At 27.2% G+C, this 16,257-nt stretch overlaps 1 protein-coding gene across 4 annotated transcripts in view; it reads right to left on the bottom strand.

Annotated features, from left to right (window-relative positions):
- The window catches only part of Hr38 (Hormone receptor-like in 38), a 90,990-nt gene that overhangs the window by 37,394 nt on the left and 37,339 nt on the right, over positions 1-16,257 (bottom strand). The gene's annotated exons all lie outside the window — the stretch shown is intronic.

Below are 16,257 nucleotides of genomic sequence, written 5' to 3'. Positions count from 1 at the left end.
TTGATGGGTGGGGGGTCGGAGACACGTGTCTACAGCCCTCCCACCTATTTTTTGATCCCACGCCTAATTAAAGTGCGTGCAAATTACAAAAGTTAGCATGCAAATACATGCTAATTACATGCTAATTTTTTGCCAAAAAAAAATTTGAAATATCCGATTTGGGGGGGCTGGGGACACGTACGTAAGAAACTTTTATTAGACTTATAATTATGCGGTTATATGCCATATAAATATTGTTGAAAATGTGAAGGTAAAGTATTTATTTCTTATTATTCTGTATTTATAATAGATTATTTTGGGTTTTAACATTTTAGACTGGTAATAATATATTATTTACCGATATATTATTATGTGGTAAAACGTACACGCGTATAACTATACGAAATGACCGTAGCAATTATAGAAATAATTAGCCGTGGACTTGTTCATCATATAATTTATTGTCAATCCAACATTAAAATAATATATAGTAGCAGAGGTGAAACGTCATATTATATAGATAGATACTTGTGCTAAACAATCTCGTCGTCATATACAAGTACCTATACGTATATTTACAAAAAAAAAAAAAAAAAAAAACAGTCTAGACGCGTATACAAACGAACAAAAATTACATTTATCGAGAGCTTACAGTGTTTAGCAGGATTTAATAGTAATCTATATTATAGTTAAATATAATATACTAAAACTACACTGCAATAAGAACTCGGTACACTGGAGCACGTTCACAAGCTATACCTTACACGTTATACCACAGTTCATCTGTAAATAAATAATAATGTATCGTACTACTAGTTTTGTGCACGCACACACAAAAATTTAATTAAATTATATAAACTGATTTTGTATGAAAATCTCAGTTTTTCCATATATTTTTGTTTGGATCTCTTGACGTTTTTAAAAACTATTGGTACATTTTTGCTTTTGAGTATCTAAACTACTAACTAGATTCACTTTTTTATCAAAAAATATGCTGAAGTAGGAAATTCAAGCATTTTTAGTGTCTTAGAAGATGATGATTGATATGATAAACATAAACACACACACACATCAGTGTAAACACAATAGGTATATTAATATTAGTTGCTCTGCTCATCAGAATTTAAAATATGAAAAATATAATGAAATAAAAATAATTAATTATATTAAATAATATTACTTATGTATTTTTATTATTACTTTTAAAATGTCAAATATTAAAACCATAATTAATACAAGTCCCTAAATGTAGATTACAAACTTTTAGTTTTAGATTCCCTTTTATGCATTTATTTTCAATGTATTATAATTTGGAAATTGTGATTTAAACTATAATTTAAGTTGTAATATTTTTGGTTATTGTAAGTTAAGTTATTAGATGTATTTATGTACACATATAAGTATTAACATTAATTATAGCTTAAAATTGTGAATATAATAGGTTAAATGAACGTGTAAACCATACTTAGGAGCAGAGGTGTTCTCAATTTTTTTTTTTTTTTTTGAGGGTACATACTATATCATCAAATATAAAAATGTAATACAATAAAAATATCATTCTTATGGTTTATAAGAGTAAAGCCGGTAAAGAGTGTGTCAATAATATAGAAAAAAAATGTAAATCAAATTTTTTATACATTCTCTTTATATTAGGTACGTATATTTCGTCAATCTTTACAAATATTGTACAATAATGGTATAATATAGACGATGATTGAGAGCATAATACGCATTATACCCATAATATTGTAAAAAAATGTTGAGAGTATATGCCGTATATGTAATATACCCTACGATGCCGATGAGGCTATCGGTATTTTAGACACCGATAAGTCTATGTAAAATGGATAAGAAACTAGTAAACTACATTTTGTAGGTTGAGTATACAATTATATTTTAAACTTAGCTGTAAAAGTTACTTTTGATAGATAGGGTTAAATTATTAAAATTAAATTTCGTCAGAACCAATTTGAAAATTGGGAACAAACTTATGCTAATGCTAACTAATGCTTACACATTGAAAACATAATCCATATTTTGTAGGTATTATTATAGAATATTAAAAAATCAAATTATGTGGAGGCCTATTTACTGAGGCCACTGAGGGCCTTGTACGATGATCGATGACACCGTATTTTTACTGTTTTGAAAAACATTATATTATTATTAGTAAATTATCCGTCGGCATAGTATATCGGAGAAACAAATGTTATTACTATGGTTTTTATTCTTCAAACGGAATGCATGAATATAAAAGTATAAAACGTGTGTGAACATTTGAGAAAAATGTTCTAAATACTCTTCGCTTTTGAACAAAGAGTTTCAAGTTTGGTGTGATATTTTAAGTCTATAAAACGAACATTATAAAACATTCGTCTAACAATATGTGTAAGTTTGTGTGTGTGTTTATTTTTTCTTATTTTAGGAGACATTTTCCGAGATAGTCAAAGTGTTACAAGAAGTTTCAATCAAATTTAAAATAGACACAGAAAGTAAAATATTAAAAATCAAAGGGTTCGTTTGGCAAACTATAGAATATAGTTTTTTTTTTATAAATCAAGAAAAATTTCATACTGTGGAGTGAATTCTTGGAACATTTTCTGACAACGAATTTTAATCCAAAATGTTCATTTGACATCGGTTTCAATCGTAGGAATTTCCCGAATCACACCGGCAATAAGCATTTTCAGCGATCAACACACACATCGTGCCAGTTTAAAGCAATGATGACATACCTATTTAAAACGTTTGAGAAGGCCAATTTTATATTATTTCTTCAGGCTCCCCGTTTAACATAATATACAATCATACGGACATAACATGTAGGTATATTATAGTGATGGGTCGAATTCTGATTTTTTAAATCGAACCGAACTTAACATTTTTTTTTCGAACCCTGACCGAACCGAACCTTTATATTTTCTGCCAAACCGAACCTAGAATCAGTTTAAGTCGAACTCAAACTCGAATTCAATAAATTTATATATATAATTTGATAGTTCGCTTTGGTTCGGTTCGAGATTAGAACAGTTCGACCCATCACTAGTAGTTATATATTATATTATATAGTCGTCGCTTGCAAACGTGTGAGAGTATGTATATACGGATAATCTACGGAAAAGTATACGTATTACATAACAAATGTACAATGTATAAGTATAAAATAATTTTGGGCCGAGATAAGTATGGAAAAACGATTACGAATATTAATACATATATTAGCTCATTAGCTATCATAATATAACGCCGTCCATCCATCGCGGCTCACCTTCCACCCAACCCGCTCGTATATATGATAAACGTTAAAAAAATAGCTTGTGAAGTTGTGAATCTGTATAATGATAATAATACAACGTATATCATGTACAACGTACCTTATTTAGTGCGATAGCTTCAGTATAAACTTAAAATTATAATATTGAATTAAGGTCTAATTGCGACGACGAAACGCGTAATAATAATATTACACAAACCTGTTTTTCTCTTTTTTCGAAAATTTTTGTATTTGCGTTAACAATGCGCATGACCTATTTACTCAGTCGTACGACGGTAATAATATTATAATATTATAGTGCTATGCAAGTATAATAATATGATGTAATAATAATATTGTCAGAGAGAAAAAAAATTTTGAAAATATTTTAATCGACAACCTATTCGAGAATCTACAGCATAATAATAATAATATTATAATGCGTATATTATCCATCATACGTTGCCCTATAACTATAACTGTATCATGTGTCCGAGAAAACTGTGTACACTTTATCACTCATTACCCTATAAATATTGTTCAATTTTGGTTGTGGGACATTGAACTAGACTAGTGGTTAATAAATTCCTATGCCTCACATTTTTTTTAACTTATGTATTTTGCACAAGCAGAGTACAAATACATTTTTTTAAACAGCAACCACTATTTTGAAAATAATTTTCTATTAACCGATTATTTCAAGTAATTTTGATTTATCAACTTTTTTTCAAACCCAAAACTGATGGAATTAGAGTTTAGTATTGCTAAAAAAACAAAAGTTTTTCCAATTTAATTTTTCTAAAGTATGTCTATCATACTTATTTGTTCTTTTTTAATACCAGGGTACAATCAAAATTACTATTATTAAAGTAATAAATTATCTACTATTTAAGGATTATATTATTATTTAAATTTTAATTACAACACAGTATATGATTAGTATGAAATTACATAATTTAATATGGAAACATGTATTTAAAAAAAATACCTATTTAAGATTTATTATTATTTTAGAGACATTTGTTATTAAACTAATTATTGCAATGAGTGAACAAAAGTGCTTGTTCCTTGTTGCGAGCATTTGCCCGTAGTTGCGTAGAAAGACGCAAAAACACGGTGTCCAGCTAAAAATTTGTCACTTTTTTTCATGACTTGATCATATGAATCAGTCTGCAAATTGAGGCGAAGTGCAAAATTATGAAATTTATTCTCATTACAATGTTTTTAGATTCTGAACGAAGTGATGAATGTATTGATTTTACAATGATGTGTGTTTATTTTTTGTGTCTGTGTACAGCATAACTAGTCGAAATAATGCTTCGATTCCAAACTTTGGGGGTGGTTTCCGATGTAAAAGTGAACATCCTTGGTGCATTATAGAGGTCAAAAGTAAACATTTTCCAACAGTTTTCAAAAAAATCTTGAACTTTTTGAAGTGTCGGTAAAAAAATGTTAGACGACCAAAAAAACTTGAAAATTTAATACAAGGTTCTTTACGAGTTTTTCTTATTGTAGCTAAAAAGAATTAAAAATCGTTAGTCACAATTTTTTTTTTATAAGCGTTTATAGTTCAAAATTTTACGAAATCTGTCGAAAACGCGAAAATTTGTGAGTAATTTTAAAGTTGAAAAATCATAAAATTCTTCGTGTTTATAACTAAGGATTAAAAATACAACACTAAGTTTTATATAAGTATTCCTTCAAGTAGCTATAGAGAAAACTCGAAGCATCATTATACGAAAAATTTTAGTTGCGTTTGAATTTTAAATTTTTACGAAATAGTGTAGCGATAACGATTTATCCGCAAACGATTTTAAACATTTATTATTATTGAAAAAGTATAAGTCGTAGATACTTGAAAATTTTACCAGTTATTAAGGTTGTTATTTTCTTTACATGATTCAATTTTCTAAATATTTCGACTTTTTTTGAGATATTTATAGATAACTGAAATTTTCAATTTTTCTGAAAATTTTTTTTGAAGTGTCGATAAAATTTTTTTGGCCCTATCAAAATACTTGAAAATTTAATACAAAGTTTCTCATAAGTTATTCTTATAGTGATTAAAAAATTATAAAAATACATAGGCACAATTTTTTTTTTAATTAGCATTTGAAGTTCAAATATTGACTTAATACGTCAAAATTACGGCAATTTTCGAATTATCATAGATCGAAATTCATAAAAGTTTTTCTTTTTAATTCTAAGATTTGAGAATTTAATACAAGGCTCATAATATATTTTTACAATAGCAGTTGAAAAATAAAATAAATGTATAGCCACAATTTTTTTTTTACATGTATTCAAATTTTAATTTTGACAGCATACGTAAAAATCACAAAAATTCGTAAATTATTTTATCCTAGAAATTCATAAAAAATTTTTCTTTTATACCTAAGATTTGAAAATTTAATTCAAGGCTCATAAAATATTTTTACAATAGCATTTGAAAAATAAAAGAAATATATAGTCACAATTTTTTTATAAGCATTTAAATTTAAATTTTGACAACATACGTAAAAATCACGAAAATTCGCAAATTATTATAAGCTAGAAATTCATAAAAAGTTTTCTCTTTAAATCTAAGATTTGAAAATTTAATACAAGATTCCTTACAAATTTGTCAATCTTTATCACAAAAAAAATGTCCCTAACCGGAAATTCAAATTAAATTTTTATTAGCATTTGAATTTCAAATATTGACAAAAATTCGTCAAAACCATGAATATTTGCAAATTATTTTGTATTTATATCTAAGGTTATAAAATTTAACACCAAGTTTTCCATAAGTTTTGCTTCAAATAGCTATAGAGAAAATTTGAAGCGTCATTATAGGAAAAATGTTTTGAGCGTTTGAGTTTTAAATTTTAATGAAATCACGTAATGATAACGATTTATCCTCAAACCAGGTATTCGTATATCTATGATACTATAAGGTATTATGAATTATGATAACTACATGCAATGTTTTTGGAAAAATTGATTAACCATGCCTTATGCAAAATGCGTCTTAATTGAAAAATAAAATATTTGTTTCAAAATAGAATATATGACAATATTTAAATATAATATATCCTAGACTGACAAATCATCTCCGTTCAGAATCGTTTTTCGTATACAATGATACCTATCATTGCATTCAAATTTAATCCCATCCATTACAGTAACCTACTGTACAGCAGAGCGACATCCACGACTTACCCGCTTTTTTTTATTAATTAATTTTATCGGATTTAAAAAAATATAGTAAATGTACATGTAATAATTAAATGCCACGTTGACTGCCATGCAACTGCATTGTAGCATAATATATTATATTGAATAGATATGATATTTACCTACAAAAAACGTACACATAAACGGTCTGTCGTCACTTGTTGTCTATCTTATAATAATAAAATAATACGTGAACTATATTTCATAAACGTATCATATTTTATATATCGATTATCATATGTTATTATTTTATATATTATTGTATGGCAAGCTGCAGGTGGATCAGAATTACAATAATATACCCGTGACTATCGATAAATTTCACAAGCTCGCAAGAAAAATATATTTATGAATTTATGTTTGAATTAATAATTATCGTTTATGAATTCAATAGTGACGAGTTATATCATATATGTATATATACTTCTATTATAGACTATTATAATACGTATCTAAAACAATATAAATTGAATTTTGTATTTTGAACCATAACCCGACATAATATATAACAGGTTATAATCAGATACAACAATACCATTGATTAAAATAAAAATATTTACTTCTAACAATGATTAATAAAAATTACATATTTTGCTGAATAAATAAAATTTAAACAAGTTAAATCTAATATTACCATAATATACCAATTATTACTGTAGACATACAGATGGTATTAATGACATTATTTAATACATTTTAACATTCTTTTTGATTAAATTTTTTCATTCTGGATGAACGCTTCAAAATCGTTACCATGTAAGTATAGTTATCTTATATACAGTTAGAATATTTTTTTTAAGTATTGATTCTACGTTTTTAGTGTTCAACACAATGATATTATTGTTTACTGTATAATATATATCTAACGAGTTCGGCATAACGTCATCTGAAATTGTTCATACCCATTATTGAGTTGTATTTGTGTTATACGCAAATTTGTAAAGAATATATAAATATTAAATCGTTTAGGTACATGTGCAATATAAGTTTTGTGCTACTAGGATATATTTTTATTTTTTCAATCAAGGTGTCGGTCCGTATAGACAGTCTGGTAAGTGTAAAATACTTCCATGACCCAAACAAACTGCACTAGCACACATCATATGATATTATATTATATATCGTAACAATATAAACCAATAACCTGTATAAAATTATAAATTTTGTCTTTTAAGTAACATTATGTGAGCTGCATTGAATAGTATACGTACATATATACGAGTGATTGAAATATTATATTGCTTACATTTTTCTGCAGCTCAAAGGGCTATATACAAACGCCTAACTGCCTTCTCCCTTAATTAGGTCAATGGTATCGAATAAAATATAATACATGTGTGTATACCTGTACCACACATGTATATACGATACTAGCTGTTCCATTTTCTCCCTGTTAAAATATTGCACTTATTAGTTATTAAGAACCAACGATTGAGAGGACAGGTGGTGAATGGACTGTGAAACGTATATGACACTCGACACTATGTGTTATATAATTTAATAATAATTTATACATTATGTATATTACTGTCGGGGGACACGAGTTTAAATTTTTTTTCAATAAATCGGAAACATTTGCAGTTAATTATATTTTATACATAATATTATTTTTTAGCACCACTTCAAAGTCAATATCATATCACATAATTATCATATATGCTCGTAGTTATATATGTATACTCGTATATACCTATTGAATTGAAATAAACTTAAGATTCTAATACATTTTTCGAAAATTTCCGTAGGTAATGTTTGAATCATTAAGTGTGACATCCATATAACCTTTGATTGGAATGATGTTTGTTTGTGATGAAATTCGCAGTTTTGGAAAATGTGGGATTTCAATCATTATAATTTATATTTTATTCATATTATTATATTATAGTTATGAATTCTTAGCACGAAAAAAAAATTCTTCTTATTTAATTTTGATAATTTATTGCTATAAACGCAATCTATGACATTTTAAACTACAGAAAATAAACAAATTTTGAATGAGTAGTATAGGTTACGTAACTCACTGCGTTCTTAGCGGTATTTCATTGACAAACACATCTTTGCCGTAATCTAGCTAGGAACAAATTAATTATTGTTTTTTGCACTCGAATATCTGGTTTTTGGCATCAATTCTTATCATCACAATCGTAATAAAATCCTACAATTTTCATTAAATATTTATACAATTCATAATTTGTTACTCGCTACGGTTTCGACCAAATTATGTTGCACATCATCACAATTATACATAATGTATACACTATACAATAGGTTATTCGGAAAAATTCGAAATATGACTTTTGCCTGCTAGTATCGTCGTGAGTAGCTCACGTTCGCCTCAACATTTATAACAAGTTTACTAGATTTTGACATAATATTATGTCCATAAGATATACAGTATTATACCTATTATAATAGATAATAGTGTATCTATATTTTATAATATAGTGATGTATAGAGTGATGGCCGGCACTTGTGGTATGGTACAACTTTAGCCTTTAGGTAGAATATACTGAATATAGATACTTATATAGGTACTTATGCATTATACCTACCTTTAATGTAAGCAAGCGGTCCGAGTAGGCAAGTCCGAATTGGTTTCCTGGTTTAAATATTGTAACTTTTGTCATAAATGTGATTTTCATTGTTTATTATAAAGTATAAAATAAATAATAATCAAAAAACCTAATATTATATTTTTAGATTCTGAACGAAGTGATGAATGTATTGATTTTACAATGATGTGTGTTTTTTTTTGTGTCTGTGTACAGCATAACTAGTCGAAATAATGCTTCAATTTCAAACTTTGGGGGTGGTTTCCGATGGAAAAGTGAATATCCTTGGTGCATTATAGAGGTCAAAAGTTAACATTTTCCAACAGTTTTAAAAAAATCGATTTTTTTATATGGTTGTAATTCAAAAACTAATCACTGTAAATACTTGAAATTTTCACCTAATGTTTATGTTAGTGTTATCTATATACAGTTTAATTTTAAAAATGTTTTGACTTTTTTTGAGATATTTTTAGACCACAGAAATTTTCGATTTTTACGAGAATTTTTTTTGAAGTGTTGGTAAAAAAATTTGAGATGACCAAAAAAACTTGAAAATTTAATACAAGGTTCTTTATGAGTTGTTCTTATTGTAGCTAAAAAAATTGAAAATCGTTAGTCACAATTTTTTTTTATAAGCGTTTATAGTTCAAAATTTTACGAAATCTGTCGATAACGCGAAAATTTGCGAGTAATTTAAAAGTTGAAATATCATAAAATTCTTTGTGTTTATAACTAAGGATTAAAAATACAACACTAAGTTTTACATAAGTATTCCTTCAAGTAGCTATAGAGAAAACTCGAAGCATCATTATACGAAAAATTTTAGTTGCGTTTGAATTTTAAATTTTTACGAAATAGTGTAACGATAACGATTTATCCGCAAACGATTTTAAACATTTATTATTATTGAAAAAGTATAAGTCGTAGATACTTGAAAATTTTACCAGTTATTAAGGTTGTTATTTTCTTTACATGATTCAATTTTCTAAATATTTCGACTTTTTTTGAGATATTTATAGATAACTGAAATTTTCAATTTTTCTGAAAATTTTTTTTGAAGTGTCGATAAAATTTTTTTGGCCCTATCAAAATACTTGAAAATTTAATACAAAGTTTTTCATAAGTTATTTTTATGGTGATTAAAAAATTATAAGAATAGATATGCACAATTTTTTTTTATTAGCATTTGAAGTTCAAATATTGACAAAAATTCGTCAAAACCATGAATATTTGCAAATTATTTTGAAGTTGAAAAAGCATAAAAATGTTTGTGTTTATAACTAAGGATTAAAAATACAACATTAAGTTTTCCATACGTTTTCCTTCAAGTAGCTATAGATAAAACTCGAAGCGTCATTATAGGAAAAATGTTTTGATGAGTGTTTGCAGAGTTTTAAATTTTTATGAAATCAGGTATATGTATATCTATATGATAATATAAGGTATTATGAATTATGATAACTTCATGCAATGCTTTTGGAAAAATTGATTAACCATGCCTTATGCAAAATGCGTCCTAATTGAAAAATAAAATATTTTTTTTTAAATAGAATTTATGACAATATTTAAATATAATATATCCTAGACTGACAAATCATCTCCGTTTAGAATCGTTTTTCGTATACAATGATACCTATCATTGCATTCAAATCTAACCTACCCTAGTCAGAGGTCCACCCCACCACCTAATGTACAGCAGAGCGACATCTACTTACCGCTTTTTTTTTTTTTTAACTTTAGGTTTTGTGTACTTTGTTTGTATTTTTCAGTTTCATATGTATTTATAATGATTGAAAATTTGTTATAATGACATTAAATTGTAGTCTTCGTCTTTTTAAAAGTCTTTATCGGGAAAAAATTCGGATGTCTGTGGCCCTGAATGTCGAGAATCAATTCGAATACAGCCGTTCGAGTATATATATATATTTATATATATATATGTATAATAATATATTATATCGTACATGTATATTACGTGTCTATATTAATGCCGAAGCGCAAAACGGAATGCGTTTTTTAAATATCGAGTGCGGCGGTCGGTTGATGCCGGGCTGGCGGCGAATTTCGCAAAACGAACATATTATTATTATTATTAAGAACGAGCTGTGTGATTCGGTGCGTGAAGCTATAATATATACGAGCGTGGTGTATATAGGGGTTGATGGTGGCGGTCGCGGCGGTGGAGGTGCTTGCTCGTGCACATGGAGGGAAGGGGGTAGTTGTCTTGCGAAGAAGCGTTTTGTTCATAAATGTCAGCGACTCGGAAAACAGCTCGTCCGTATCAAATCCTACACCCCCGCGCGTCCACAAACACCAACGTCTCACTCGTGTTGTATACGTACGCGTATTTTTATGCGCGCGTGTGTGTCAGTATATGGCCATACCGACAAAGGACTATTAATTTTCTACTAATATCGTATTGTCCGCTTTTGTTATATTATAATATTGTTATTATTATCAAACGCAAAACGTAGGTATTTGCGGAGTTTGAAGTATATGATATAAAGTGTGTTTGTATGAAAATATCATTAATAATAATTATTATTATTAAACTATAGTGTATAGATATGGCAAACTGGAGGTATATACTTAAAAGTTTATTTATATTTATAGCATAATACTTATATATACGGTAATAATGGCTGTTATAACTTATACAAATATATAATATGATGTTTACCCACCACATATACATAGGTGGTATACGTTCCAAAAATGTATCTATAGAATGATTATTATTTTTATTTACTGCGGTGCGTCGTATGAATATATTGTGCCGAGTCTATACTTTTATAATAATATATTATTAGGTATTTACCTTAACCAGAGATTAAAATCCAATTTAAACCTATATTTTAAAGTAAAGTAATTTTGATTTAAATACGTCATGTAGTTTTGTAATATTGGTTTTTTGCAATTTTTCGCAATTTTTCGCAATTTTTCGCAATTTTATTTAAATATTTTTAATATTAATATTGTTTAGAGTAAATTAATTCAAAGCATAATAACAACTATATCCTTCAATTTTCATTCGTCACTCGTCAGGCATTTCTGTTACATTCTGTACACTGCACATAAAAGTCTCACGAAATATTTAAAAGTATACCTATAGGTAAAATGAATGTGTTATAATTTTATCAACTTATAACTTTTCGACTACATACTATTGTCTGCGCTATAATTGATTTATTGGTAAAACTTTAAATTTATTAATGATATTAATTATCCTCCAGGTTCCGTGTCGTTATGGTAAATGTAAAATTTGTTCTCGTTTTACCTATTATACGTGCATGATGTGTCACTATGGACATAATTTATATGATGCGTTTAGTTAATCGATATAAAGCACTATATTATATCAGTATAGTATTTACATATCAGTTTATTACGACAAATTATTATTACAATATCGATAATTGATAATTATTGTATTTGAATGAGGTGTGTTAGTATTATGGCCTTATGGGAACAAATATGTATACAATAAGTATTACCATTATTATTAGACGATTGGTCGCGTCGATAACACACAATCGTCGACCGTTTAAAACTGTTAATGATCACCGGTCGTCACATATTATTATTATCAAGTATTTTTTCTTACATAAACTCAGGTATAAATCGGATTGATATGACGTTTCGATACAATACATAAACGTCATAAACACATATTAAATAGACTAACGCGTATATCATCGCATTTATAATAATATTATACTATTACAGTACCTAGTCATATCCCTTATATTGTAGGTAGGTACTTCTGGTACCTCATAGTATATTACAAGAAAAAAATCATTGTTTCTAATGTATTATATTATAGTAGCTACTAGCTATACAGGGTAAGACATGTAATAATGTGTGTGTGTGCGTATGTTTTTTTTATGTAATATTCATTAGGTATTATTAATACTAAAGATGTTGTTTTTTGTCTGTTTATTATTTGGTTGATTTTGGCTTTTGATATAGATAGTTTATTTATCAAGGGATTGAAAATTTAAATTTCAGATTTTCTAAAAGCGATTTTAATACGGTTATTTATCTAAACGTAGACCGTCTGTTTACCATAATATATGTGGTCGTATTTAATATTTGATTTAAAATAAAATTGTAATAAATCTATTTGTTTCCTTAGGAAATTATGAAATTTGTTCAAAAATCGATTGCCAGCTTATATTTTCGTTGCACTATTTCTAAAACAGAAAAGAAATAAAGCTACATAGGTATTCCTATTACCGACAAAGGGTAATCATGTGTTTTACTGCATGATAAAATAAAGTGTTGGATAGTCCTGTGGCGCAGCCATGATTTTGTTTATTGAGAGGGGGCTGATAATGTGTTTAACTAGGGTCTATCACAGGTTTAGTGTACTGATGTCGAAGTTTTATTTAATATTTTGATTTCTGTACAGCTGTACCTACAAATTTGTATTTTCACCCACTTTCATGGACCGCATAGAAACAACTTTTACTTTCCGAAAACCACTCCTTTCCCCCATCAATAACGGATAAAACAATATTTTCCAAAACTATCAATATACTTTCGAGAAAATTTGTGCAATTTTTTAAGAGAGCGTAAGTACTCCATTAAAAATATTGTCTCTTTCTATAATACGTAGAATAATATTGTTAACATTATCTTCATAGTTCGATCACTGGGATTACTTTATTGTAAGAATTATAGTTTTTTACTTAATTACACAGAATAATATTATCTAAGGTACCTATATTATAAAATTTTAAATAAATTGAACTTAAATATTTATTTTTTTAAGAAAGTTAATTTTGTAACTAATTTGATAATAATTATTGATAACTTCTAAAAATAAAAATATTAAAAAAAAGCTTCTGCCAAAACAAAGACAATTTTTCACTTTATAATGGTTTTAATCGGTCGTTAACTGACAGAAGAGAGATTTCAAAAATAATATAATTTCACGTGTGTAAAATGAAGAAAAATGTGTATTCTAAATATAATACATATACGTAATAATATAATATGTTGTACCTAGTGATACGCTTATTTTTATTCAGTTTCATTTTCTATAATTGAGCACAATTTGTACTGAGTAAAAATAGAAAATCTTCTACGACCATAAATGTAATAATTACTTACTATAACTAAGATCAAAAATTATAAAAAATCTTGGATATTATTTTCTCCTTGTATTTAGGTATAGTTTAATGCTGGATATACTTTTTATGACAACACTTATTATCTATAAGGTCTTTCGTCTGATCGGACTGTTAGATGTAGATCGAATATACCCGTCAACTTGTTATATTGAAACCCACGCCGCTGAGAAAATAACAAGATAGAAATAAAGCTATTTTGTACTCTTCAATTTTGCAATACTATAATATGATATATTATATAAAGTTTACTATACCTATAGATAAGATGGCATATGTAGGTATCAAACATATTATGAGAAAATGCGTCAAGTCGGGTAGAAAATGTCACTTGAACTTCATTAAATTGTGGAGGAGAAAATGTCCACATTCGATGCGACTGGACGTGCGGAGCGAAGATGACTCAGTAACCGTAACATCCCATTACATTTTAAAAGTTAAATTTTTACTGTAGTCTTTATAAATTTCTATAATATAACGCAATTTTTAACAGCACCTAAAGTAGTATCGAATAAATGTTGTATTTTCGTTATAAAATATTATCAATATCTATATATGTATAATGTATATGTCGTAGCCACTTCGTGAAATCGATCTTTTCATGAAAAGATGACCATTTCGTGAAATTAAAACACGTTTTTTACACTTTGTGAAATTCAAAAATATTTCACGAAATGGTCACTCAAATTTAACATCGTGTAATTTTTTCACAAAGTGGTCGTTCACTTTGTGTACTGAAATACAACATTTAACAACTTATTCTACTCTTATAGATTTAACTTAAATAATTATTTATTACATTTATTATATTATTTGACATGGGCTCGAGGTTAATATGGATATACAGGGTGATTCTTTTATTAAACAACACTTATATGGTGTTCGTGTGTAATACCACCTAACATACACCTATAACAAACAAACACCGCCCAAAACCACCTAACTTTGGGATGCTATATCTTGTAAACAGATTAACGAAAATTGAAAATTAAAACGTGAAAATTCATTGAAAAAATAGCCTTTTTAGTTTATGACATTTTAAGTATAGGTTGTCATTTGAAAATCAAAAGTTGATAATGGATTACCTGATAAATACAAGGGTGAAAATATTTAAAAAAAATATATAGTTCTAGAACAAGATGGATGTAAAATTTTGAAAAAAAAAAAATTGAAAAAAGTCAATAGTTTTTGAAATAATGAGTGTTGTTTGATAAAAGAATCACCCTGTATAAGTAATCAAACTTGACGTTTCCGTTAAGTTGTTTGTGTAAAAATGTTTGTCAAACCAAAAGATGTGTTTGTTTTAAGGGTAGTCTAAAATTTAATGTTCACAAAATGTAAAAAACGTGTTTCCATTTCACGAAATGGTCATCTTTTCGTGAAAAGATCGATTTCAAGAAGTGGTTACGACATATATATTATTTTAATACATAAAATGATAGCGTTTATTTGTATATTCTGGATAAATTCCCAAACTACATATTCAATCGTCGTGCAGTTTTTTTTAAATTAAAGAAGACATTATAAAGAAGGTTTTAAATATAAATTTAGTGCGATAAAGTTAATAAATAATTAGTTATTATTAATTAAAATAAACGTATACATTGTATACCTTTATAGTTTATATATTAATATACTCATTGTTCGACACGGCGGTCCGCGGGTTTTCAGCTACCAGTAACCTGACCTTTTTTCTTTTGTGTGTGTTTTTTCGGTGAGTAGATAATAAGAATAATTGTTCCGAGAAGTAAAATACTTTCCGTTACATGTTATTTCAACAATTGTATTATAATAGGTTTATACGAGTATATTATTAGGTACTAATATTTTTATATTATATTATTATACTAGCGAGTCTGTTTAATTCAAAAACCATTCGAAGAGACGAGTTCTTTGGTATATAATTTTCACTTATACTAAAATGTTGGTATGGAATTAGTTATTTAATAACTTATATAAGTTTTCAAGAAAATATGTTCTAAAAATAGAAAATTATAAAAAAATTAAATATATTATTATATTATTATAATAATAATAATTGTACGTGATTTGGTCCATGAGTCGGTAAAGTTCAATAATATGGTGTTTAGTATGTTATTCAGAAAAAAAATCCACAGAAAAAAAA

The sequence above is a fragment of the Diuraphis noxia genome, unplaced genomic scaffold (genome assembly GCF_037042655.1).
Source record: "Diuraphis noxia isolate RWA-SAM2 unplaced genomic scaffold, SU_Dnox_SAM2 contig0001, whole genome shotgun sequence".
In the NCBI taxonomy this organism is placed as follows: Eukaryota; Metazoa; Arthropoda; class Insecta; order Hemiptera; family Aphididae; genus Diuraphis; species Diuraphis noxia.
Note: the sequence above shows the minus strand (reverse complement) of the source record. Positions and strands in the feature narration are given on the sequence as shown.